At 36.9% G+C, this 27543-nt stretch overlaps 1 protein-coding gene across 18 annotated transcripts in view; it reads left to right on the forward strand.

Moving 5' to 3' along the window:
• The window catches only part of MAP3K13 (mitogen-activated protein kinase kinase kinase 13), a 169061-nt gene that overhangs the window by 7237 nt on the left and 134281 nt on the right, over nt 1-27543 (forward strand). For 3 of the 18 annotated variants that reach the window (XR_013369426.1, XM_077879960.1, XM_077879961.1), the window contains exon 3: nt 693-1694. The exons of 1 other annotated variant lie outside the window; for it this stretch is intronic. The gene's annotated coding sequence lies outside the window, so the exon portion shown is untranslated. Of the gene's footprint in view, nt 1-692; nt 1703-6017; nt 6083-6979; nt 7179-20723; nt 20901-22290; nt 22413-27543 lie in introns of those variants that run through there. 14 more of the 18 variants (XR_013369428.1, XR_013369427.1, XR_013369429.1 and 11 more) reach the window with 14 other exon arrangements.

Genomic DNA, 27543 nt, shown 5'->3' on the forward strand with positions numbered 1-27543 from the left:
CAACCGACTGAGCTACCCAGGTGCCCCATTATTGTTAATTTTAAAAAATTTAAAGTTTTCTTGGAAGAAATGTTTATAGGAGTACATAAAATAAAAAGAAATGAGTCAGAATGAGCTCAAAAGTAGACAGATTTATTATATATATTTCATAAAAACCTGCAAAGTGGTCTGATTTTTCCATTGTGAGGCTTTGTTGACTTTTCTCCCTTGCTAAATATTTTCAAACCATACTATTCCTAGTTCAATTTCTTTCTCTAACCCACAAAGTCAACTTTATTTTATGCTGTCTCTTCCAACAACTATTTGGCCATGCCTTCAAAGATTGAAAGCCCTTTAAGGCAATCGAATATCATGGATAGTGACCAGAGAGATTCAGGAAATTATCATTAAATCAGTTTCTCTGATTATAGTCCAAGATGGTTTTGTAAGAAGTTTAAATTCTGCCATTTAAAGTGAATATTAATCAAATAGATAAGCCAATAAACATATTAAGCCATTCCATACATCTATCTTTTAAAGTCTTTGTTTCCTTTTTCTTTATTTCATTTTGGTTTTCCCTTTCTATTCTTTTAGCATAGTATCTGGTAGTCTGATTAATTATTGGCCAAAGAGTTAAAGCTTTTCAAAACCCTTAAAATATTTTATTAGACTTGCTGGTAGAATTTTTTTGTGTGTTTTCTTTTGTTTTAAAGCATCAAGTACAAGTTTTTGAAGACCCTGAGGCCTACCACCATTATGCATTCAAGATTGAGTTTGAATAACTTCATCAAGACTTAGATCCTCTTCAAAAGCCTCAAGTCTCATCTGCATTAAAGCTCTCCATTGAACGCTCTCACAAAAGTAAAAGCTTACAGGGACTAAAATCCACTAAATAGATTCCATTTTATATTCTTTCCTCTGATTTCTCTTCAGTTTCCTTGGCCTTAGGGTCTTTCATATTGCTTATGTTCTTTTAGATTGGAGCCAAAGAAACAGTGCCTGCCAAAAGAATGTATGTCCTGTGGCCATAAGTTTTCATCAGTAGAGAAGCATAAACTTGGTGTGATGAGTTTACAGTCAGGTATTTTGCTGTATCCTATAAAAACTTGAATCAACAATAAGAAATGAGAATGAATTGATCAAGTTATACCATGAGTGGTTTAGAGAAAAGAACCTTCCACCTAAAAGTTAAAAGTTAATGGTTCTTATCTGCCTGGGAAAGTCACATAACCTCTCTGGACCTTAATTTCATCTGTAAAGTAAATCTAGTCTTATTCCCCTGCCTACCTCACAGGGTTGTTGTGAGGGTCAAAAGAAATAATATATATAAAAAGGCCTTTTCTGTAAAATGTGTAGTATAGACATAGAGTCCTGTTACACTTTATGCCTTCAGTTCTTGGGCCTGGCAAGGTAGATGGTGTAAGCACACTGAAAGGAGGCAATGTATCCAGGTTGGATACATGGGAACAAGGCTGTGTTAATTTTTGTTTTCTCTGAATACAGGGAGTACTCTTGTGGACTGATCCTAAGAAGGAAGAAGACTGTACATTTCTCTAATATTTTAAGTTAGCATTTATAATGCTCTAGAGCAGTTAAATATTGTAATTGTACTTATGGCTTACAACATTTGTTTACTAAGTTGTGACCTGCATTTTTTTTTAAATGAAGGAGCATAGAGCAGAACATTTTACACCGCAGCATCCAACGTGGTAAGAGTAAGTATGTTTCAGTTATATGTGTGTGTGAGTGTGTGTGTGTGTTTGTATTTGTGTCATTAAATAAAGTGCATTTTTTTCCCCTATCAGTTGCAGTCGCTGATCCAGGTGTATTATTTTAGCACTAATGCTTTCCTTCGCATTTGGGTTCTTAGGAGACTTTCTTTTCACTTCATACCACTACTACTTGTGACAAAGGAATTGACAGTTAATATCAGTTTGACTTTTGGTCTAGTTAATGAGATTTTAAATTTCTTACACAGAGAAGGCCCCTAGGCCTCTGGGTATTTTATTTAGTACCCTAATACTATTCACTTTGACACCCAGACTATTAAAGCAGGTAACGTTGGTTCAACCTCATACTAGTAGAAAGATTATATCAAATGTTTTTCCTTTAAAATTTTTTTTTGCTTTTATCTCTCTGACCTAATGGGAAAAAAACCCAACAACTCTCATTTAGTTTAGCAATATTTGAGGACTCTGTGGAACATGGCTATAGAGAATATAGTTAGCATGACTAGGAGTTTAATGGTCTCTAGAAGAGAAAGTATTTTCTTTCTCTAAGTAACTGAATTTATGTTTAATGATTTAAGATAAATAAGTCATTGATACTAACTTACTCAACTGCTTTCCTAAAAAAAAGATATCTACCTTTTTGGTGATAGCATTGGTTAGGAATAAGTGGCTTTTATAGTATCCATAAATGATAGGGAATGGCTACTTCTAGGGGTTATACATTCCAATTCAATGGTAAAGAACTAATTCTTCAGTGCTGTAGTGTACTGAAAATTTGTATTTGGTGCCTTGGGATTACTTACATAAGCTTTGATGGAATGCTATAGAAAATATTGATGTTCCCTGCTTACAGAGATTATCTAAATCTATATAGTACTAGCAACATGAATATACCAGAAGATTTAAGATGTAGAATCCAGCTGCTTCATTTTTCTAACAGCCATAGCCAAGTTGCATTTATTGGTGGAACCAGAACAAATTGCATAAATTGTGCAAACTGAGGCTCTTTTGTGCATGACAATTGGCAATGATGGCATAAGGCCTTATCAGCATATATGATCAGCTTTTTTCTTGTTCCTCCCCCCAAAAGGAACCACACTGATATCTTATCTCAGTGAAGAAGATAGGATCTGTCTACCAAAAGGGTTAAGAAGAGTAGTTAGGCAACCTCAGCTATTATTGACTTCATTCTCAATTCTGTGATATAATCCATCCATCAAATTCTGTCTTTTCTACCTCCTAAGTATCTTTCAAGCTATCCATGACTTTCTATTTTCACATCCGCTACTCTTATTTACACTAGCATTATTTTTGCCTGCACTTCTTCAATAGCTGCCAACTGGCCTCCTGTACTCACTCCCTCCTCTAAGCTCATTGCTTTAGAGTCATCTTTAAAAAATATAATTCTCATCTTCTTGGGCTCCTGCTTTAAACTGTTGGTTTCTTATTGCCCTTAGAATTCAACCCGAACTCTTTAGACATTCTTCTTTGCCTACTTAGCTCCAGCCTCAGTAGTCTTCAATTCTCTAAATATGCCTATTTTTTTTTCCTTCAGGGATTTTTGCAGGCACTTTCTGCTTGAAGTGTTCTTGTCCCTCTCATCCCTCTTTTTTTTTTTTTTTAAGATTTTATTTATTTATTCATAGACACACACAGAGAGAGAGGCAGAGACACAGGCAGAGGGAGAAGCAGGCTCCATGCAGGGAGCCCAATGTGGGACTCGATCCCCAGTCTCCAGGATCACACCCCAGGCTGCAGGCAGCGCCAAACCGCTGTGCCACCGGGCTGCCCCCTCTCATCCCTCTTCACTTAACTCACTCCTACGTACTTTTCCAATTTTACTTTCAATATTTTTTCTTCGAAGAAGCCTTCCCCTATTGCCCAGACCAGATTAGACCTCCCTCCCTCAATTTTCTTTCCACAATCACCCAATTCTTCTCATATGCAGTATAGTTGTAATTATTTGCTTAGTCATTTGTTAATATTCTCACCCACAAGACTAAAGCTTGGACTGACGTGTGTTTTATTTAGCACTATATGCCCAGTGCTTAGGAAAATCCTAGTAAATAATATGGACTCAATAAATATTTGCAGATTAATGCTTCCCACAGTTACCACTCTTTTCATTTAGACATTTCAGGTACTTACGTTCTTCTAAGTTATGTAACTTCTCTTTAGAACCTTCCAGTTGCTTCTCATCTCATTCTGTTTATAAGCCAAAGTCCTTATGATGGTCTCCAGGGCCTTACCTGATCTGCCTTTGCTTTCCCTTCATCTCTGAATCATCCGACAGTCAGCCCCAGTCACTCTGGTCTCCTAGCTGATCCTCAGAAATGCAGAGCTCTCATCTGTCTTGGGAATTTTGTGCTTGATATTCCCTGTGCCTGGGATGCTCTTTCCTTAGGTATCCGTGTGGTTTGATCCCCCATCTTCAGATCCTTCCAGTTATGATTTGTCATGTCAGTAAGGTGGGCCTTCTCTGACCATCTTATTTAAAATTGTAACTTTATCACAAAGTTGGCATTCCTTTCGCATTCCCCTTGGCATTCCTTTTCCCCTTTCCTGCTTTATTTTTCCCACAATCCTTACCTCTGAATGACATACTATTCACCATTGTTTCCCCTAGCACCCAGAACAGTGCCTGACACATGGTAGGCACTTAGAACATATTTAGTCAATAAATGACTGTAACTTGTACTCACAGGTGCATATTTGGACAGACTTATAATTTGAATTATTGGGACCTAAGGTTTTTATTTTATTTTATTTTTAAAGATTTATTTATTTATTCATTCAGAGAGAGCGAGAGAGGCAGAGACACAGGCAGAGGGAGAAGCAGGCTCCACGCAGGAAGCCTGATGTGGGACTCGATTCCCGGTCTCCAGGATCACACCCCGGGCTGCAGGCGGCGCTAAACCGCTGTGCTACTGGGGCTGACCGGGACCTAAGGTTTTTAAATGATTTTTTAAAATGAGTTAATTTTATATCTTTTTTTTTTTAAAGATTTTTATTTATTTATTAATGAGAAACAGGGAGAGAGAGAGAGAGAGAGGCAGAGACACAGGCAGAGGGAGAGGCAGGCTCCATGCAGGGAGCCCGACGAGGGGGACTCGATCCCGGGGAGTTAATTTTATATCTTACGCTGTTTTAAAAAATACTTGAAGTGGCCTCTAAAACTGCATATGATACAACGAGATGCCATGAAGAGAACAAAACAAAGAGAATGTATAGTAACATTAAATTGAGTAAAATTAAGACATAGACTATCTCCCATGGTGGCTAAGGGCAGGTTGTAAATTTGATTCATTAAATAATTTACTTGCTCAGAAATGATCTTTGGATGAGACTCATGTACTTTATTCTATGGCACAGGTCATCACAGACATTTGAGTCTTACATGGAAACCCAGAAAATCTATTTGATTTAACTGTAGGAAGTCATGAAATTACTCTTCTTTCTACAATAGTTCTTTTTAGAACTTGCTACCTGTTTTAGGAAATTCTCTATTGTTATAAAACACGAATAGTCTATCCATAATAAAGCCTCTGCTTCATCTGAGAAGTGACAGTCACAGCTACTAGCCACTACTTAGGTGCAGGACATTTCTAAGGTTGATTCAAACTTAGTAATGAAATATTTTGAAAGTCCACTCTCAAAGATACTAACCAGGATATTAATTACTCTAGCTTCCCTGACTCTAATCACAAGATAATATGAGATTCCAGTGGTTGTGGTCTCCTTTTTGAAGTAGAGAATTGGCAACTTAGAGAGAAGAGTTTTCATCCTGCAGGATATATATACATCAAATCGTTATATCCTACACTTTAACCAATGCACGGTTATATTCAATAATATCTCAATAAAACTGGAAAGAAGTTTTATCCAATCAGTAACTGAGGTAGGATTGGGAGTAAAGCAGGTGAATTAGACTTCAAGAAATATCAGGAATATAGTAACGAAAATGAGAGCTACCTTGTGTGTGTGTGAGGTTAAATGGGATATTGTACAGTATGTGCCTTTGTGCTCATGGGATATATACTTCCCTAATTCTGTTTTGTCTTTTTGTCACCTAAAACTGAGCCTGAAAATTGTGGAGATCCTTCTATCTCTGGAGGTCAGAAATAAAGCAGGGGATGTGGGTGGGCATGGACTGCAGGCCTTATAGTGAACTGCAGTACTTCATTAAGCAAAGCTGGATTTTGAAGCAAAAGATGAGACTATTTAGCTAGATGGGGGTTCCACTGGCAAAACGTGCTCTTCTTTGACTTTTCATTTTTTACCTTTCTCTTTTCTTTCTCTGATCTGGAGATAAACAGTACTTTTGAAGTAAAATCTCCTGTCCTGGCCTATTTTTTAGGATTGTAAGAAGAGATGTGAGTAACTTCAGACTTTTAGAGAAATAATGAAAATAAGTGTTTTTAAAAAAAACATTTATGTATTTAAGAAAATCATGTATGTTTTATATATCTCAAAGAAAGAATATGAGGAGACATAATAAGAATGCCACAGAACCATTAAAATGGACAATTCTTATTAAGGAAAAGTGATCTTTACCAGAAGCATTATGTAGAACATGTTGCTGATTAATGATCGTATTGGGGTATATTTAATATATAAATCTACATTACTCTAGCAAAAATATATTAATTGAATGTTCTTTACATATTTTATTTATTTTTGGAACTTTATATTCATTTTTAAAGAAATCAGCTTTTCATTTTGACATTTGATGAGTAACATAAAACCTGAGAACAGATAGAACTACCAGTGTAATCATATCTTCCAGCATACAATGGCTTAGAAGCAGAAAGATCTTATTTTCAGTAAGTGTTGAAGTGGCAGAAAGAAAATATCCTCCAACTTCTTTGCTGACACAAATTTTGCTACAGTGAGAACAAAGAATATGTCCATGCTTTTGACTCCATATTTTCCGGATGATGTTAGTCAGAATGCCTGACACGGCTAAAAGAGACTTTGCAATCCAAAAGGGTTCTGAATTGGGGATCTCTGGGTGGCTCAGCGGTTTAGCACCTGCCTTCGGCCCAGGGCGCCATCCTGGAGTACCGGGATCGAGTCCCACGTCGGGCTCCCGGCACGGAGCCTGCTTCTCTCTCTGCCTGTGTCTCTGCCTCTCTCTCTCTCCCTCTCTCTGTGTCTCTCATGAATAAATAAATAAAATCTTAAAAAAAATTTTAAAACATATATACATATGTATAATATATTCTTCAACAATATTTGATATACTTTTTATTTTTTTTAATTTATGATAGTCACACAGAGAGAGAGAGAGAGGCAGAGGGAGAAGCAGGCTCCATGCACCGGGAGCCCGACGTGGGACTTGATCCCGGTCTCCAGGATTGCGCCCTGGGCCAAAGGCAGGCGCCAAACCGCTGCGCCACCCAGGGATCCCTGATATACTTTAAAATGAAGTAAATAAGTCCTGATTATCAATAAAATTTTTATCCAATATCCCTTGGTGAATATAGATGTTAAAATTATTCCAAAATTGGTACATATGTATTAAATTGAATGTGTCATCAATACATAATTTATACAGTATTGACATAAATAATCATTTAACTTTTCTGGAAATACGTTATTTGGCCTCCAGTATATCATACCCTTCAGGCTTTCCTCCTACTTCTAACTATTCCTTCTAGTTTTCTCTGTTGGTTTCTCCTCTTTTTTTTTTGATCTCTAAAAACTGGAGTGCCCTAGAGCTCAGTCCTAAAACCTCATGTTTTTTCTATCTAGACTCATTTCTCTTGATGATCTTATACTCTTGAGGCTCTAATACCATCTTTACTTGAAAACCTTTATCTCTAGCTTGGCCCTCTCCTCTGACTACCAGACTTGTACATTCAGTTGCCAACATTTCCATTTGTATGCCTAATATTCATCTCAAACTTAACATGTTCAAAATTTAACTACTAATCTTCCAATCAAACTTTTTAGTTTTTCCATCCCAGTAACAGTGAAATATTTTGTTGAGGATTTTTGCATCAGTATTCATCAGAGGTATAGGTGTGTGGCATTCTTAAGGTATCTTTGTCTCATTTTAGTATTGGGAATGCTGACTTCATGAGTCTACAATTTTTTGGAAGAGTTTGAAGATTGGTGTTAATTCTTTTAAGTATTTGGTAAAATTCTTCAGGGAAGCCATCTTGTCCTAGATTTTTCTCTTTTGGGAGGTTTATGATTACTGATTTAATGTCCTTACTAATTACAGGAGTGTTCAGATTTTCTTCTTCAAGATTCAGCCTTGATAAAGTTATGTGTTTCTAGAAATTTATCCATTTCTTTCTTTCTTTCTTTTCTTTCTTTCTTTCTTTCTTTCTTTCTTTCTTTCTTTCTTTCTTCCTTTCTTCCTTTCTTCCTTTCTTCCTTTCTTCCTTTCTTTTCCTTTCTTTCTTTTCTTTTCTTTTCATTTTTTTCATGCAAAATGGTGGTTTTATAACAGCCACCCATCTGGGGACAGGTTATCCAATTTGTTGTTGGTGGTCTATTAAAGGCCCCATATAGAGACAGATTATCCAGTTTGTTGGTGTATAATTGTTCACAGCACTCTTCTGATTTTTTTTTTTTTGTGGGTGTGTGTGTGGTAGGAGTTGTGGTGCTCTTTTTAAATTTTTTGTTGTTTGAGTCTTTCTTTTAAAATATTTTACTTATTTAAGAGAGAGAGAAAATGAGTGGTGGGGAGGGGCGGGGGGGGGGGGACAGAGAGAGAGAGAAAGAGAGAGATAGAAAAGCTGACTCCCTACTGAGCAGGAAGCCAGATGCAGGGCTGGATCCCAGGACCCTGGGATCATGACCTGAGCTGAAGGCAGACACTTAACTACCTGAGCCACCCAAGCACCTCTCACTTTTTAAAATCTTTGTGTAGCTAAGACTCATCAATTTTGTTGATTTTTCTCAAAAAATCAGCTCTTAGTTTCAGTGATTTTTTAAAAAATTTTTCTATTCTCTATTTTATTACTCAGCTAATTTTTATAGTCTCCTTCCTTCTGCTGAGTTTCGTTTGTTCTATTTCTAGTTCTTTGAGGTGTAAAGTTATTGATTTGAGATCTTCCTTCCTTCCTTCTTCTTTCTTTCTTCCTTCCTTTCTTTCCTCTTCCTTCCTCTCTTTCTTTCCTTCCTTTCTTCTCCACACCCAGGATGGAGCCCAACACAGAGCTTAAATTCACAACCCTGCGATCGAGACCTGAACTGAGATCAAGAGTCTGCTGCCTAACCAACTGAGCCATTCAGGCACCTTTCTTCTTTTTTAATGAAGGCATTTACTGCGATCAGCTCTATTATTAGTACTAGTTTTGTTACATCCCATCAATTTTGGTATGTTGTGTTTCTGTTTCCATTTGTCCCAAAATATTTTCTGATTTTCATGTGATTTTTTTTCTTTGACCCATGGTTAAGAGTGTATTGTTTAATTTCCATATATTTGTGAATTTTCCCATTTGTTTTCTTCAGCTCTAGAATTTCTGTTTGGTTCTTTTTTAGATTTTGTTGATATTTTTGTTTTGTTCATGCACCATTGTCCTACTTTCCTTTAGTTGTCTGTGCACTTTTGTTGCACTTCGAGCATCTTTAAGGTGATTGTTTTGCATTTTCCCATTCCTTTAGGGATAGTTTCTGGAGTTTTATTTTGTTCCCTTGATGGGGTCATATTTCCCCATTTCTTCAATGCCTTATTTATTTTGCTGGGATTTGTGCATTTGCAAAAAAATCCATCTCTCTCAGTTCTATGGACTGGCTTCAAAAGGGGAAGACCTTCACTAGTTAGCCTTACTGAAGATTCTGAGGACTTCTCAAACCTAGCGCAGATGTGCCTTTTCTCTGGGCTTATGTCTAAGCCTTCTCAATTAAGAGTTCTCCAGTAGCTTTTATAGAAGTTGGTCATCAATTGCTCCCTCTGGTGTTCATCACTGATACTGCAGGTTTTCTGGTGGAGCAGCTCGCTACTGTGCTCAGTCTCGGGTTCTCAGCGGCCCCCAGGCACCCAAAGTATGCCAAGGTTCCTCAGCACGCCAAGTCTGAGACAGAAATCGTCTCTCGGGCAGTGCTCCCCTCCTTCCCACCCCTAACATCTGGAACGTTAAACAAACATTCTGCTCTTCTCACCCTGATGGAGAAGCTGTGAGTTGGTTGTTTACTCCTGATCTGAAGTGTGCCAGCTTAGGGGAAGGTCTATAACGGGTGCAATGAAATCCTACCCATTTGATGTGCTCGTTCTTGGCTTTGAGCTTGCCTTAAATACTACAGCTTCTTAACTGGTTTTTGAAGGCCACATACAGGCTTTTTAGACCATATATTAAGTTAATGTCCCTCTGGGGAAGCTAGATCTGGGGCTTCCTATTCAGCCATCTTGCTGACCCTTTGTGGGAAAATGAGGTCTGGGGCTTCCTATACCACCATGTATTCTCTTACGAGGATTCTAGTCTTGTTGGATTAGGGCCCACCCTATTCCAGTATGACCACATCTTAACTTGATTGTACCTGCAAAGAGGCTATTTCCAAATAAAGTCACATTCACAGATACCAGGGATTAGGACTTCAAGTTACCTTTTGAAGGGAACACAGTTGCACCTACAACAGCCTCTGTTGTTGCTCTTAAAAGATTTGAGGGCAAGATAGGAGATTAAGAGAGAGCCACCCTTTAGGACACATAGTTTAAAAACCCTGCCTGGAGTACCTGGGTGCTGCTGTTGGTTGGGTGTCTGACTCTTGGTTTTGGCTCGGGTTGTGATCTCAGGGTTGTGATATTGAGCCCCACATGGGGCTCTGCACTCAGCATGGAGTCTGCTTAAGACTCCTCTCCCTTTTCCTATAAATACATACATACATACATACATACATACTCTGCCCACTTTACCAATCTTTTTCTTATATGAAGCAAAAATCTTAAGTCACTGAGGAAGGGATAGGAAACTTCCTTTTTCAGGGTCCAGGCAAAGATTCATTGCTTCTGAGAGTAAGGTAGAAGCAAAAGCTTTCTGTGCTGGGTGTAGGAAACTCTCCACCAGTAGCTGCTGCTACCTTGTGGTTAGTGTGAGATCTGGAGTACAGGAGGGTTTTTTGAAGTGTTCCCCTGTAGATACAAGGCAGCGTTTCACTGCCGTGGGGAGTTGAGGAACGGGTGTAGAAAGCCCCATACCAAAGCATAAGGGATAGGGCCTGCCTAAGATTGAGGCTGGACCAAGAGAACCAAGACTCTTTAACACTGAGTAACAAACAATGGCAGTCTGCCTCTTCGGGAGGGGCAAGGATGCACAGAAAGAACCCCTTCTGTGGCATAGACATGCAGTGACTACTGAAAGCTGAGTGTAGAGCAGGAACACTGAGTAAAACAACCCGAGTATCCTAGGTTCCACACTAAGCACAAAGTAGCAGTCGCTCACCGCTGGAGGAAGATGCCCAGAAGGTAACTATAGCAACAGAAAAAACCAGCTCAACTACTGACTAGATTATTTTTCTTTGGAATTTCAGTTTACCCGATTGCAGGACAGAAGAATGGGCATGCGCATTTCCAAGAGTTTTATTCTTTTCCAGTTTGTATGGTTATTTTATAGGCAATGTGTGGCATTCAATCTAAAATTTTAAAATACATGAAAAAAAACCCCACCCATTTTCAAGTTATAAAGCAACCCAGACCCAGAGATGATTGATGTTGGAACTCTCAGACAGGAACTTTAATTATGATTAATACGTTGAATGATCTAGTGGAAAAGGTGGGATATTTACATGAACAGTTGAAGAACTTCAGTAGAGATATACAAACTATAAAAAGGGGGAAGGAGAAGATTCAGACACATTTTTTAGAAATGTGGTGGCTCTTTATATTTGCTACAGTAATCTATTCAATATTCATCACATCACTATTTTAAAAGAAAAAGGAAAAAAGGAATGGCCTATCTATTAAGAGGAAAATGAGTAAATGAACTTTGTTGGACTATTCATTCATTGGCATAAATTCACCAATGAGCTTCTTGCTTCAATGATCTCAAAAAAATGTTAAATAGGGGTGTCTGGGTGTCTCAGTCAAGTGTCTGCCTTGGGCTCAGGTCATGATCCTGGGGTCTTGGGATTAGGCCCCACATGGGACTCTGGTTCAGTGGGGAGCCTGCTTCTCCTTCTCCCTCTGCTTTTCTCCTGCTTGTGCTCTCTGGCTCTTGTTCTTTCTGTTAACTAAATAAAATCTTAAACAAAAAAAGTTAAATAAAAAAATTTTCAGGGCTCCTGGTGGCTCAATTGGTTAAGTGTCTGACTCCTGATTTCCAGTGAGGTCATGATCTCAGGGTCACAAGATCAAGTCTGGAGGAGACTCCGCACTGAGCATGGAGCCTGCTTAGGATTCTCTCTCTCCCACTGCTCTCCTTCACTCACACAGCCCATGTACGCATGCACTCTCTGTAAAAAAAAAAAAAGGTTTCTAAAGCATCTTATACATCATCATAAAGATGAAAAATCATACTCTTGGGGGGATAATAAACACTAGATTCAGAATAGTAAAGTATTATGGAAGAGATGTAAACTTGGAAGGGTACAGAAGCTGTACCCTGTTTGAAAGTTTTAGATTTTGGAAAATATCAGACAGGATCGTGAAAGACATGAGATAGTGATGGGAAAGGGGTGACTTATTGTCAAGTTACCTGTGGAATAGAATAGGAAAGCTGTGTAGACTCTTAGGAAGCTCCAGAGACTGGCTCCTTTCTCCACACATACTCTGGATTCGAACCACACAGGAATTACCTTACTGAGTTTGTTAATCACTGTGACAGGGAATGCTGCTATGGTATTGCCGCTATTTGGGGCCTGGGTCCCTGGGTTAGGGGGTAAGATATATTGACATAAAATAATGTTTCTCAGAGGGTTCAGTGGAATACAACAATTCCTAAGAGATCAAGACCATCCTTTATCTACTACAGTTTACTTGCCCTTAGCATCCTGTGCATCTCTATCCTTGAATTACTACCTTGCATTGTAGTGATTAAATTTCTGCCTAACTAGATTGGTAGTTCTTCGAGCACTCATTCTCAAGCACATAGTAAGTGCTTAATAAGTGTGTGTGGAATGAATGCAAATGAGTGCCCCTTTCTAAGAGATGCAATAAATAAAATTAAATTTAAATAAATTCTTTTAAAAACTAGTAGTAATAGGCGCAGCGGTTTGGCGCCTGCCTTTGGCCCCGGGCACGATCCTGGAGACCCGGGATCGAGTCCCATGTCGGGCTCCCGGTGCATGGAGCCTGCTTCTCCCTCTGCCTGTGTCTCTGCCTCTCTCTGTGTGTGACTATCATAAATAAATAAAAAATTTAAAAAAAAAACTAGTAATATTGAGATGATTCCAGGCACTATGATATAATGGTATTGAGATAGTCTAGGGACAATGTTCACATGCAGTGTTTCCTCTGCTGAATTTACCGAGATAATCTTTCCCCATTCACTCTACCCTTCATTTCAACTTCTAAGAAACTGATAAATTCTTTACAAACTCACATTGTAAAATGTTTAAGTTTTATTTGTCCTGAACCAGCTTTTTGAGAACAGGGTAGGTGACTGGTCTGAAATCCCATGCAACATAATAGTATTTTCATCTTCTGAAAGTGAGGAAAACTGAGGGGTGTGGGGAAATTTTTTTGTTGGTGAAATCTTTTGTTTCTGTCCTAAATCATCCCCACCATTGCTTATGACTATTAGTTTTTGATGGCTTCAAGTTAGTTTTGTAATTGCCACACACTAGAAAAGACAGTTTCCTCCAAGCCTTTCACAATAAATCCAGTGAAAATAGGTATTTTAGAAATTCCAAAATAAAGCAAAAATAAAAATGCCTTATACTATCTAGATTTTAAGGTAGTTATGCTATTTGTATAACCAGTGTTTAAGAGTCATCGGAGTTAATTCTGGGCTCAGATTCTCACTTGACCCAGTGTTTGATATGCTTAAAAATTGGCCTGTCTTTGATAGCTTGAAGCTGTATCAACGGCAAATTTCTTGAGTTGCGTAAATATATGAAGGTTTTCTGTGTATAATTGACCCTATGAATATATAATGCCAAATATGTCTAAATGATCGTAAATGGCCTAACAGGGAAAAGAAGCCTTTCATCTTATGTGAAGTTTATTGCTTCATCTGTTATATAACATCCAGGTTCAAGGTGGAGAGACAGATACCACTTGGCATACCTTTCTAGTGTATCATGTGAAAGCGGTTTCTATTTGAAACTTCCAGATAGATACTCTGGAACTGACGGGGAATTCCAGCAAGGTCATTCACCCATTGGAACTTTAAAAAAAAAAAAAAAAAGCAAACGGAAAAAAAATTGCCTTTGAGTAAACATTAACTTATCTACTGTTAGGTGTTTTTTTTTTTTTTTTTTTTTTTTTTTTTTTTAAGGGGAGAGCTCAACCTGGATTTCTTTTATATTTCAAACCAAAAATAATAGATTTAATTAATTTGGAGGTTAAGTTTATATCTTTGCGATCTATTATCTCTTCTGCATTTTTCAAAATATCCAATGCTTAGAAAAATAGCTTTCTTACTGCTTAGCCCTTAAAATACAAGGAGACAGAAGACAGGCAGGAATTCTTAAAATGTTTTCATTGTGCTTTCCTTGGTAGTCATATCAGTTGAAACAGACCCAGTTCTTGCTCTTAAAGCTCTATAAACCTGCCCTTAAATGACATTGACAAACAGACAGGCATTTGACTAAGCAAACATTGCTGGATATACATGATGAATTAAAGTATTGTCATTCTGTAAATGTCTTTTGTGTGGTCTAAATACACAATGAAACGTTGACTGTTTAGAAAATTGCAAGAGCAGTTATTCATTCATAGGCTGACCGTTTATTCAGTCCTGATTCTTTAAATCCATATTTTAGTTAATGTTAAAATTTGCACATATGGCACTTCATAAAATCATAGCATATTAAATTTAGTTTTAATTTTAATTATTGTATAGCTTTCAAATATTTATTGTTGCACACACATGTGGAGTCTGTACGGCCTTTGTGAAAGGTTCAGTGTCTGACCAACATTCTGTATAATTTCATGCTTTCTGTCTGGACGATTCCATGTACCTCATAATGTTGCAGTGATGACAGATGCATTCACTATTTTTGGACAAAGTAGAGCTTTTATAAAAGATGCTTACTAAAGATTGAGTAGATACAAATGTCCATAAAATGTATGTAAGACTTATGGAATAACTATGGAAAACGTGTTTTCCTGTAGCTCAGTTTTTAAAAAGCATTATTATCTTTCCCTCTAATATCTTCTATATACCCCTGTCTTCTCTTGCTCCCTCAGAGTTAACTAAAGTTCTGAATTTTTTTCAGTGTTTTTTTTTTAATCACATACTATATGCCCCAGACAGTATATTGATTAGTTTTCTGTGTTTTGAACTTCATTAAAATGGAATCATGTTGTATGTGTTTTTCTGGGCCTTCCTGTCTTCTGAAAATCAGCATTAGAGTCTTAGATTTATCTATGTCAACGCATATAGCTATTGCTCACTAGTTTTCACTGTTGTAGGATATTGCATGGTATAAGTATTCCAGAACTTATTGGCAGATGAAGTGATTAATAGACATTTGAGATGGTCCAGTTTTTAGGTACTACAAACATTGCTTCTGTGTATACATATATTTCTGCATCTATATCTGCTACACATGTGGCAGAAGAACTTCTCTATTAATGTTTCACAACCTTTTGCCTGTCATGGCACACATAGACAATGACGGAAATATTTGTTCCCTAGACTGCATTAAAAGAATGAAGCTATGTCTCTGGCCTGAGGGCCTCTAGTTGGCTGGAGAGCTGAGGAGATCCATATCTGGGCACACATGTAACGTGTTCGTTGCATACCAGGGCACAGCAATTGAGAAGCTCTGCTAGGGAGTTGAGTTGCTTCAACTCTTCTAGGTAATACCAAATTGCATAGTGGAATTAATAATTCCATTTACCTAACATTCAAAGTGCTTGTATGAATTCACATTCCATGAATATATATTTGAGATGAAAAGAGAAACATTGGGAATTCTGTCAATCTCATAATTATAAAGGTCAAATAGGAGAAGAAAATAACTTATTATTCCTTAGAATGTCAATTCAGATTTGCTTTCTCAAAATGTGATAATGTCAAGATTCCTTTACAGTGTGACAGCAGAGAGTTATAGGCCATGGATGATGTTAAGAAGTGATAACATGGGGATCCCTGGGTGGCGCAGCGGTTTGGCGCCTGCCTTTGGCCCAGGGCGCGATCCTGGAGTCCCGGGATCGAGTCCTGAGTCAGCTCCCGGCATAGAGCCTGTTTCTCCCTCTGCCTGTGTCTCTGCCTCATTCTCTCTCTCTCTCTGACTATCACAAATAAATAAAAATTAAAAAAAAAAAAAGAAGTGATAACATGCCCCCAGAGTTGTTGTTACTCATGAAAGCCAACAGCCTGAACTAATATACTTGTGAGAGCTGTAATTCTTTCTTCCAGGTTTAGTGTTGCATTAGCTTTTTTATTTCTTAGCCTTGAGAAGTAGTTTCAGACATTGTATACAAGATGGAATATGAGAGCTATTTGCTACATAACTTTTAGTTTAAAAACCAAACACTTATAAAATAAGCTGGGGTTTTTAAATCATTCTTAAAATTGATTTTCTTTTAAACAGTAAGAATGTCTAAATATCAGAATTGATTTGGATAATAAACAATGATAACTTCTCCATTCAGATGACATTAGACTAGAGAATTGATTTTATAAAAATCCCTACATAGTTTTTCCATAACATTTTCAAGAAACTCCTGTATTTTACTACACTATTACTGCTCTAATGGCTTTTTCACACAAAAGATATAAAAAAAAAATTTTACTTGGTGGGAGGTATTGCCTTGTGGCCTGTAGACTGGGGATGTTTAAAATTAATTGGAAAAAATCGGAGGAAAGCTTTCAAATTCATGCTTAGCCTGGTTTATGATGACCTCATGCCAAAGTAACATTATAATTTACTTGGCAGAGTTACAATTTACTTGGCATGAATTACATATGAAAACTGCACTCCCCTTTTACTGGAATACTGTGTACTACACATAGGCAGGATTTTAGTTGTTTTTATATAAATTAGCAGTCACCAATTCTTGTATTACCAATAACCTATGTTTATAGTATGTGTGTGTATACCACAATATATACATATATAAATTATATAGATATGTACATATGTATGCATGCATGTGGTATTGGTTGGTACTTAGTATATCATGTATTCAACATTCTCAAGTAGTACTGATAGGCATTTGAGTATAATTAGCACAGTGACTTCTGTCTAAGCATGTAGCTAAGCTCTAGCTACAGACATAAAGGATTAATATATGGTTACAAAATAGCAATAGCAAACAGTGATAAATATGATAAACTCAAGATTTTGTTCATTATTTTTCTTCTTGGGATGTGAAATACTTATTGTAATTTGCCATGTGAGGCCAGAGTTCATAAAGTTATTTTTTTTTAAATTATAGGCATCCTGAATTTCAATAGCAAGGATACATTTCAATATAGCTGGCCATTATAGCAGTGCTCAGATCTCTACCCAAATTCCCTTTAAAGAAGTGGAGAATGAATTTGTAGCCCTAGAAGCAGGGAGGTGACCTCCTATAAAGACATTCTATGCTTGAAATTTCAGGATTTGTCTTCAGAGCTCATGCAAATTTTGCATTCTTCTGTTTCAATAAATTTTCCTCCAAATAAAACTGATGTTGCCTACACATCTACCCTGTGGTTTCAAATACCTCAGTTTGAGAAGCAGGATAGTAAATGTAATCCCATTTCCTAAAGACCTTTAAATTGGAAGTGTTTTCTTGTAAAAAATTTTGACTTCTGTAATCCGGGTTCCATTTAGGCTTTACTGAAAGTGAAAAAGTTCAGAGAGACCTCCTTTGCCATCAAGGATTTCTCTCTTTATCTGTCTTGTGGACTTTTGTAGATCCTCCTGTCTTGAACAGTGCATTTAATGGAAACCTTCTTTGGTCTTTCTTTCATTTGTTTCCAGGAAATTGCCCTAACCTGCTTATTTTCAATACCCTTTGACCATTCCTACCCTGTCTTCTTTGCTACTCCTCTCTTCCCCACAGCTCAGTTTTAACTTCTCCTTCCTCCGTCCCTGTCACCTTTCTTAGCTATCTTCTGTCCTCTCACTGGAACACTCACCCTGTAATATCCAGATGCCTTTTGGAACAATTGAACTTAGACATTTTAGGGTCACTTCATTCTTGGCATTTATAAATTCACTCACATTCCCAGGGCCTTGCACAGAGCCTAGCATGGATGGTACCAGCAAATACTTATTGAATGATGAACTGAATCTCATGCCTCCTCTCATTTTCATCTTTTGCTGCTGGTATTGCTGATCTTATCTCTGCTCTCTGCTATTGCAAATATTTTGTTCATTTTTTTCTTTTGAAATGTATCTCATATCTGCATTAGTTCATTTCATTATATTTTCATGACTTTTACCCTAATGCACCTCATGCCAAGATTGCTCCCACAGGTTCCCATCTAGCATCTTTGGTTCTAATCTCCTCTCTACAAACCATTGCCACTGCAGCTACCCTAACAACTTAAAACATTTTTTTAAGTAAATAATTTATTTATTTGAGAGAGACAGAGCAAGTGAGATGAGCAGAGGGGGTGGGAGGGGCAGAAGGAGACAGATGCAGACTCCCCGCTGAGCAGGGAGCCCCATCAGGGGATCATGACCTGAGCCAAGGGCAGATGCTTAACCGACTGAACCATCCAAGCGCCCCAGTTTATTTCATTTTATTTTTATTTTTTAATAAGATTTTATTTATTTATTCATGAGAGACATAGAGAAGCAGAGACACAGGCACAGGCAGAAGCAGGCTCCATGCAGGGAGCCCGACGTGGGACTTGATCCCGGGACTCCAGGATCACGCCCGGGCCAAAGGCAGGCACCAAAACGCTGAGCCACCCAGGGATCCCCTATTTCTTGTTTTAATAATTTTTTTATTTGAGATAATTTTACGTTCATAAAAAGCTGTAAGAATAGTACCTTCACCCAGTTTCTTCTGGTGTTAATATTTTTTATAACTGTGGCTCATTTGTCAAAATTAAGAAAGTAACATTGTTGCATCACTATTAACTAAAATCCAGACTTAGTTTTCCAGATTTTTTACTACTGTATTATTTCTATTTCAGGATGCAGCATTGCTATTTAGCATATCTATCAATTTTTTAAATAGGTAATACCAACTTTGGTAAGAATTTACAAAGGACAAAAAGGATATAGAAGTTTCCTTCCTACCTCTGAAATGTAACTATCTCGTCTCTTCCCTAAAGACAACCCATTGTTTCTGGTTTCTTGGATATTCTTCCTAAGAGATTCTCTGAGTACACACACACACTTCCAAACATACACAAATATACTACATTCTAAACATACTGCTCTTTATATTTAACTTGGTATAATTTCATCACTTTTTCCTCAGTAACACAAAGTTGCCTATTTTTAAAATTTCAGTATGCTGTTGGTATCTGTTCTGTTATTTGATTTGCCAGTTTCCTACTGATTGACATCTTTTACTTTTGTAAATAATGCTATATTGAATATCCATGAATAGATGTCATTTTACACATGCTGGGTGTTATTGCTGGGTGAAGGAGTATATGCATTTATAATTTGATTTTTAGTTATTGCTGGGTGAAGGAGTATATGCATTTATAATTTGATTGCCAGTTTGCATTTTAGAGAGTTTCCACCATTTTATCTTCCATTATTTCCCTGTAGGCTCACCAGTGTTGTCTTATGAGACTGAATTTTGTCAATATGATGGGTTAAGATATAGCTAAAAATTATGTCAGTGTACTTTAAATTTGCATTTCTCTTATAACAAATGAGGTGGAGTGTCTTTACACATATTTAAGAGCCATTTACACTTTCTTTTGTGAACTATCCATATACTTTGCCCATTTTTCAATTAGGTCATTAAAGCATTCATTTAGGTTTTTTTCCCTTAAAATCTTTTAGTTCTTTCTATTTTCTGATATTAAGGTGAAATCCTAGTCCTCTTTTCAAGACTTTTTACATCATATGTCTCAACCCCAGTTCATACTACTTTCCAACAACCACTATCGCTCTGACCAGTCTGGTTTTTATACTCTCCCAAGGGCACATGGTGCTCATTCCTTCCACCATGCCTTTTTTCATAGTGTCCCCCTTCTCCCTGCATCCACTTACATCTCCTGAGACAGAAGTTGTCGCTTCACTCAGTTGAATAAACTTTCTTTTAACTTCAGGTAGACTTCTAGAAAGAATAATTAACTAATAGTTTATAAACTCTGAAAAAAAAAAAAAGAAATGTTAATCATTTAGAGACAGCACCTAACTACAAAAAAAAAAAAAAAAAAAAGTGCTCCTATCAAACTTACTACATCTCCATTTCCAATAGAGTTCTAGTATGCTGTGGACATGTCTTTATCTATTAAATTGTTTCATTCTCTTGACAGGTTAGAGAAATTTTTTTTTTTTAGAAAAAGTAAGCTGAAAAAAAAAAAAAAAAGAAAAAGTAAGCTGTATGAGAATAGGTTGTTTTGTAGCTGATTGAACTTGTATAACCAAAAAGTTTTGATTTATTGATCAATGTGAAATTGAAAGGCTCTAGTAACAGAACACTGTTCTCCATATCAGAACTCTGTTCTTGATCTTGACTGCTCAATATTTATTTACTAATAATTTGATGAATACATGGGAATTAAGTAAATGCAGTTAGGCTTAAAAAGGATTATTCCTATGACAGTACAGAGGCATGATTCAACGTATCTTAATAGTTTGGAAGGATGGGCTATCCCAATAAGGTGAAATTTTTTAGTTGTGTTGAATATAAAGCTCTGCATTTCGTTTCCAAAATTAGTTGAAAGAAAGAATGAGGGTAGAGTTAGTCAGGTAGCTGGTTTGATGTAGTTTGTATGACAAAAAGTCCACCGACTTAAGAATATGTTAAAATTTAAATCTTAGGGACACCTGGATGGTTCAGTGGTTAAGTGCTTGCCTTCAGCTCAGGGCGTGATCCTGGAGTCTCTGGATGGAGTCCCACATCAGGTTCCCTGCATGGAGTCTGCTTCTCCCTCTGTCTATGTCTCTGCCTCTCCTTCTCTGTGTCTCATGAATAAATAAATAAAATCTTTAAAACAATTTTAAATCTTAAGTTGCATTTATAATTTATAAAATTATAGCATCAGATTAAGGAATTTAGTAGTTCCACAATTATTTTTTCTTCATCAGAAATCATTTGGAGTATACTATTCAGTTCTAGGTATTATATTTTCAAAGGAAATTAATTTTGAAATTACCTGTATTATTTTTCTATTGCTGTCATAATTGAATTATCACAAATTTAGTGACCTAAAACAACAAAACAACAGGTTTTATTACCTTAAAGTTCTGAGGTCAGAAATCAACGCAGATCTCAATAGGCTAAAACCAAGGTATCATCAGGGCTCCATCCCTTTCTGGAGGCTCTAGAAGAGGGTCTTTTTTCCTTTTTTCAGCTTCTAGCGGCCCCCTCCGTCCCCCTTCAAAACCAGCAGAAGCAAGTCCAGTCTTCACATTGCTTCTCTCTGGCCACAGCTGGGAAAGACTCACTGCTTTTAAAGAATTTGTATAAGATTGGCCCCATCTGGATAATTTCCCCATCTCAAAGTCTTTAACCACATTGACGAAGTCCCCTTTGCCATGTAAAGTAACATATTCACACGTTCTGGTGATGAGAGAATGGACATTTTTTGTCGGGGACCATTGTTTTGCCTACCACAGTTCTTATTGCAGAGGATCAGCAGGATAGTGAAGGGGCTAATTGGATAGAGAAGCAGATTAAGAAGAATTGAAGATGATCCCCAAATATGTTGCCTAGGAGAGAATGAGATAATGTTTATAAAGTGATTAGTGCAGTAAGTGCATAATAAATGGTTTCTGCTTCAATGGCTAATGCTACAAATTACAGAAATATAGTAGCTCAGAAGGGAAAGAAGCTTAGGGACGTGGAAGGGGATGAAGCAGCATAACGTTTTATCTCGCAACGAACAGAATTTGGGACCCAGGTTCTCACTTTACTCTTAGGTAAGCAGGTGGTTTCGATGTCAGAAAAGAACTAAAGTTTAACAAGAACTCTAAGGCATTCCCCTGATTGAGAAAAGAGGGAGAATGGAGGTGGTGGGGACTATGGTAGAGAAGCAACTTTCTGGCCTCTTTTTGCCATGACTGCACAACATACAGATTCTGAGGAGGAGAGAAAACTTTTATTAAGGGGAGAAAGCATAGTTTTTGAAGCTGAGAAGACAACTATATTAGTCTCCTTGCCCCCCCCCCCCCCCGAATGTATGGGAAAAAAAAGTCCTTTAAAACCAAGGCCCAGCCATCAGAGGTTATGAGATTTTTCAGGTTTTCTGTTATGATCTTTGCATTTGTCTCTTTAAACACATTAAACTTGACCTTTAAGAAGCTGCCAAGAAGGGGTGGTCAAGCAGTAGTTAAATTAACAGACCCTCCCACCTCGCTCCCGGGTGGCAGCTTCCAGGGCCCAGTAAATGTGTATCTGTGTGAACCTGATCCAGAAACAGCCAGGAAGGGAACAAAGTTTAGTCTGTGAGGAAATAGGCGGCTGCCGGTAGTTTCATGCTGTCGGTCCAGATTTCAGCTTGCTGTGCTGTAAGTAGTTTATTTTTTTAAATATATTCGAATATAAAAAGATTGTGGGAATAATTCCCACTGAAGATTAAATTAAGGTCCTGCTGGGTGCTAAATCTTGTGTAAGTAGACCCACTTGTTTCAGCATTTCACAGTTTTATTTTAAAAAAGGAAAAGGAAAACCGTGAAATTTTCAGCAAGTGTTCTGCTAAGACAGGTGCTGCTTGCATAAGATGGTTTTTAATGTCTTGTCTTTGGTTAAGTGAAGATGTTTACCGTCAGAAAATAAAAGTGAGCAAATATGTATCTGGTGCCCAGAGATTATTTGTAGGTAGTGCTTAGATTTCTCCCCCACGCTGTTTCCAGCGGCTTTTCCTTTAGTTTAGGTTCGTGTTACAAGTTTATGTTAGCAAATAGGTAATACTTTCAGACATAGGTTTTGTGGTTCAAAGAAATGAAGTGAATGAGAATAAAGTAGAACCAAATACAGTGTAGTAAACTGTTGAGAGCCTAGATTTAAGAGCAGCATAAAGTGTTTTCAAATAGGGACTCTGTGAAGTCAGTGGAAATGGCAAGCAGCTTTAGGAATTTCATGCAACTTTGGAGAAATCTGTTTTTAAGATTTTGACGTGTACTGATTTTTCACACTCAATTCCCAGTACAATAGGCTGTAAAATAAATTTCCTATATGAAATTGAAATTGTTACATCTCAGCTGTTGCAGTTCTGTGTTGAGATCAAGATTTCAGGAAGAGCACACGTTATTACCCAAACATTGATTTTCTTGACTGCAGCTATGAGAATGTTAAGGTTGCATTTGGTGTTGGAGAAGTTATTTTCTACTTCTCTTTTGCCACGTGTATTTAAATAACAAAACAAAACAACAGCAACAAAAAACAACTCCTGGTTACAGGACAATTTTGTGACTTTGAATCTAGAAGCAAAGTTTGATGTCTTTAATATATATTAGTTATAAAGACTGGCTGCTAGCCAGTAGCCTTTCAAAGCATCGAGGGGTGCTGAGGACACAGATTGTTTATGTAGAAGTACACTGGGTTTCCCCTTTCCTCTACCTTCACCTCCGATCTCAGGGACAGTCTATTTCTCTAGCCTGCCTCACATTCCTGCAGCACCGAGCAGGAGCCCACATGATGGTGTTGGACCCCAACTGACCTTTGGTGGGCTAGAAGCCCGAGATACATTGCCCTAAGTGGATCCTAGGACTATAATGAAGTGAAACCTTTACTCACCCTTTAGCTTGCTGAATCTCGATGACTTCCTGAGCTAACTTCTCCCACTCAATAGCCTCTCCTGGGCCAGGTTACATATGGTTGTTGGTTTTTGGGGCACAAATTGCAGGAAAAGGGTCCTAGGAAGGGAGTCAGCATGGCAGGTGACACTATTACCAGGGAACCAGCAATTTCCTACTGTGATTTGAAATATTTTGGTCTTTGAACACCTGGAAGGCCATACAGATGTGTACTGGCTGAATCTTTAATCAAGACCCTTTCAATGGTTTTTCATTTGTTTTCCTATTTTTTAGATTTATTTTTAAATTTAAGTTCAGTTATCATATAGTGTATTACTAGTTTCAGAGGTAGAGCTGTGATTCATCAGTTGTATATAATACCCAGTGCTCATTACATCACGTGCCCTCCTTAATGCCCATCACCCAGTTTCCCCATCCTACCTTCCTCATTCTCCTCTAGCAACACCGTTTGTTTCTAATGGTATGGACTCCAAAGAGTCTCTTATGGTATGTTTTTTCTATTTTTAATTGTTACATTTTTATAGTTCGGATTCTATCCAAGTCTGAGGTCTGGGTGAAAGCCCCTTGGGCACTAGGAAAGGACACAAGGCCACAGATGAAACCTTGGTTCACTGCTCCCAGATGGAAGGGACTTGAGACTTCAAACAAACCCTGAGCCACACATGGTGCTCTCCTCATCCACAGGTGTCTCCTGACCCCTCCCAAAAGGGGAGCTGGGTGGGGAAGGCCGCTCCTTTGCTTTTCCTTTTTTTTTTTTTTTTTTTAATTCCAGTGTAGTTAACACAATGTTATATTAGCTTCAACTGTATATAATAGTGATTCAACAATTTCATACATTACTCACTCAGTGCTCATCAGGATAAGTGTAGTCTTAATTTCCTTCACCCGTTTCACCCCCTTCCTCTCTGATAACCATTTGTTTGTTCAGTATAGTTAAGAGTCTGTTTTAGTTTGTCTACTTTTTCTCTGTTCATTTGCTTTGTTTCTTAAATTCCACATAGGAGTGAAATCATAGTATTTCTCTTTCTCTTACTGGCTTATTTTGCTTAGTATTGTACTCTCAAGATCCATCCATGTTGTTGTAGATGGTAAGATTTCATCCTTTTCTATGCATGAATAAAGTAATAATAATAATAATAAATAATCTTGTCCCAGTACCATACTGTTTTATTTACATATAAGTATATAAATTTATTAGTGTCTATAAATTTTTATATTTTTCTACATTATATATTATTTACATAATATATATAAACATAGAGGTATGTCTATCCTTTCAAATTAGTGTTTTTATATTCTTTGGATAAATACCCAGTAGTGCAATTATCAGATCATATTCTATTTAATTTTTTGAGGAACCTCCATACTGTTTTCCACATGGCTGTACCGGTTTGCATTCCCACTGACAGTACACAAGAGTTGCTTTTTCTCTACATCCTCACCAACTCTTGTTTGAGTTTTTGATTTTAGCCTTCTAACAGGTATGAGGTAGTATCTCATTGTGGTTTTGATTTGCATTTGATGAGTGATCTTCATTGTGTTTTCATGTGTCTGTTGGCCATCTGTAGGTCTCCTTTGGAGAAATTTCTGTTCATGTCTTCTGCCCATTTTTTAATTGAATTATTATTATTTTTTTTGGTGTTGAGTTGTAGAAATTCATCATATATTTTGGATACTAACCCTTTATTGGATATGTAAGTTGCAAATATCTTCTCCCATTTAGTAGGTTATTTTTAGTTTTGTTGTTTTCTTTGCTGTACAGAAGATTTTTATTTTGATGTAGTCCCAACAGTTTATTTTTGCTTTTGTTTCCCTTGCCTCAGGAGACATATCTTGAAAGATGTTGTTATGGCTGAGGTCAGAGAAATTATTGCCTGGGCTCTCTTCTAGGGTTTTTATGGCTTCGGGTCTCACATTTAGGTCTTTGATCTATTTCAAGTTTATTTTTGTATATGGTATAAGAGAGTGGTCCACTTTTATTCTTTTGTATGTAGCTGTCCAGTTTTCCCAATACCATTTGTTGAAGACACTGTCTTTTTCCTATTGGATATTCTTTCCTGCTTTGTTGAAGATTAATTGACCATATAATCATAAGTTTATTTCTGGGCTCTTTGTTCTGTTGCCAGTACCATACTTGTTTGATTACTACAGCTTTATAACATGACTTGAAGTCTGGAATTTTGATATCTCCAGTTTTATTTTTGAAGATTGCTTTGGATATTGGGGGTCTTTTGTGATTCCATACAAATTTTAGGATTATTTATTCTAGTTTTATGAAAAATGGTATTGGATGGAATGCATTAAATATGTAGATTGCTTTGGGTAGTATAGACATTTTAACAATATTTGTTTTTCCAATCCGTGAGTATGAAATGTCTTTCCATTTGTTTCATCAGTGTGTTGTAGTTTTCAGAGTACAGGTCTTTTATTTCTTTGGTTAAGCTTATTGCTAGTTATTTTATTATTTTTGGTACAATTGTAAATGGAATTGTTTTCTTAACTTCTCTTTCTGCTGCTTCATTATTGTATAGAAATGCAGTGGATTTCTGTACATTGATTTTGTATCCTGTGACCATACTGAATTCATTTATCAGTTCTAGTAGTTGTTGGAGTCTTTCAAGTTTCCTACATACATTATCATGTCATCTGCAAATAATGAAAATTTTATTTCTTCCTTACCAATTGAGATACGTTTTATTCCTTTTTCTTGTCTGATTGCTGTGGCTAGGACTTCTAGTACTATGTTGAATAAAAATGGTGAGAGTGGAAATCCTTGTCTTTTTCCTGACCTTAGAGGAAAATCTCTCAGTTTTTCCCCATCAAGGATGGTGTAAGCCATGGGTTTTTCATATAGTGCCTTTGATATGTTGAGATATGTTCCCTCTAAACCTACTTTATCAAAGGTTTTTATCATGAATGGATGTTGTAGCTTGTCAAATGCTTCTTTTGCATCTATTGAAATGATCATATGGTTTTTATCCTTTCTCCTGTTGATGTGATGTATCATGTTGATTGATTTATGAATATTAAACCACCCTTGTATCCTGGGAAAAAATCCCACTTGATTATGGTGAATGACTTTTTTTAATGCATTGTTGGATTCAGGCTGCTAATATTTTGTTGAGGATTTTTGCATGTATGATCATCCCTGGCATGGGCCTGTAGTTCTCTTTTTGATGGTGTCTTTATTATCTGGTTTTGTATCAGGTTAATGTTGGCCTCATAAAATGAATTTGGAAACTTTCCTTCCTCTTCTATGTTTTGGAAGAGTTCGAGAAGAATAGGTATTAACTCTTCTTTAAGTGTTTGGTAGAATTTATCTGTGTAGCCATCTGGTCTTGGACTTTTGTTTGTTGGGTGTTTTTTGCTTACTGATTCAATTTCACTGCTGATAATTGGTCTCCAAATTTTCTATTTCTTTCTGTTTCAATTTTGGTAGATTATATCTTTCTAGGAATTCATCCATTTCTTCTAGGTTATAATTTGTTGCCATAAAAGTTTTTAAAATAATATTTTCTTACAATTGTATTTCTGTGGTGTCTGTTGTTATTTCTCCTCTTTCTGATTTTGTTTGAGTCTTCTCTGTCTCTCTTTCTCTGTCTCTCTCTCAGAGTCTGTCTAGAGGTTTATAAATTATATTGATCTTTTCAAAGAACCAGCTCCTGGTTTTATTGATCTGTTCTATTGTTTTTAGTTTCTATGTCATTTATTTTTGGTCTAATCTTTATTATTTCCTTCCTTTTGGATTTTGTTTGTTGTTCCTTTTCTAAGTCCTTTAGGTATAAGATGAGATTTTTCTTGCTTCTTGAAGTAAGCTTGTATTGCTATAAACTACCCTCTTAAAACTACTTTTGCTCATCCCAAAGATTTTGGACTGTTGTGT

This window comes from Canis aureus, chromosome 31 (genome assembly GCF_053574225.1).
Source record: "Canis aureus isolate CA01 chromosome 31, VMU_Caureus_v.1.0, whole genome shotgun sequence".
NCBI classification, from domain to species: domain Eukaryota; kingdom Metazoa; phylum Chordata; class Mammalia; order Carnivora; family Canidae; genus Canis; species Canis aureus.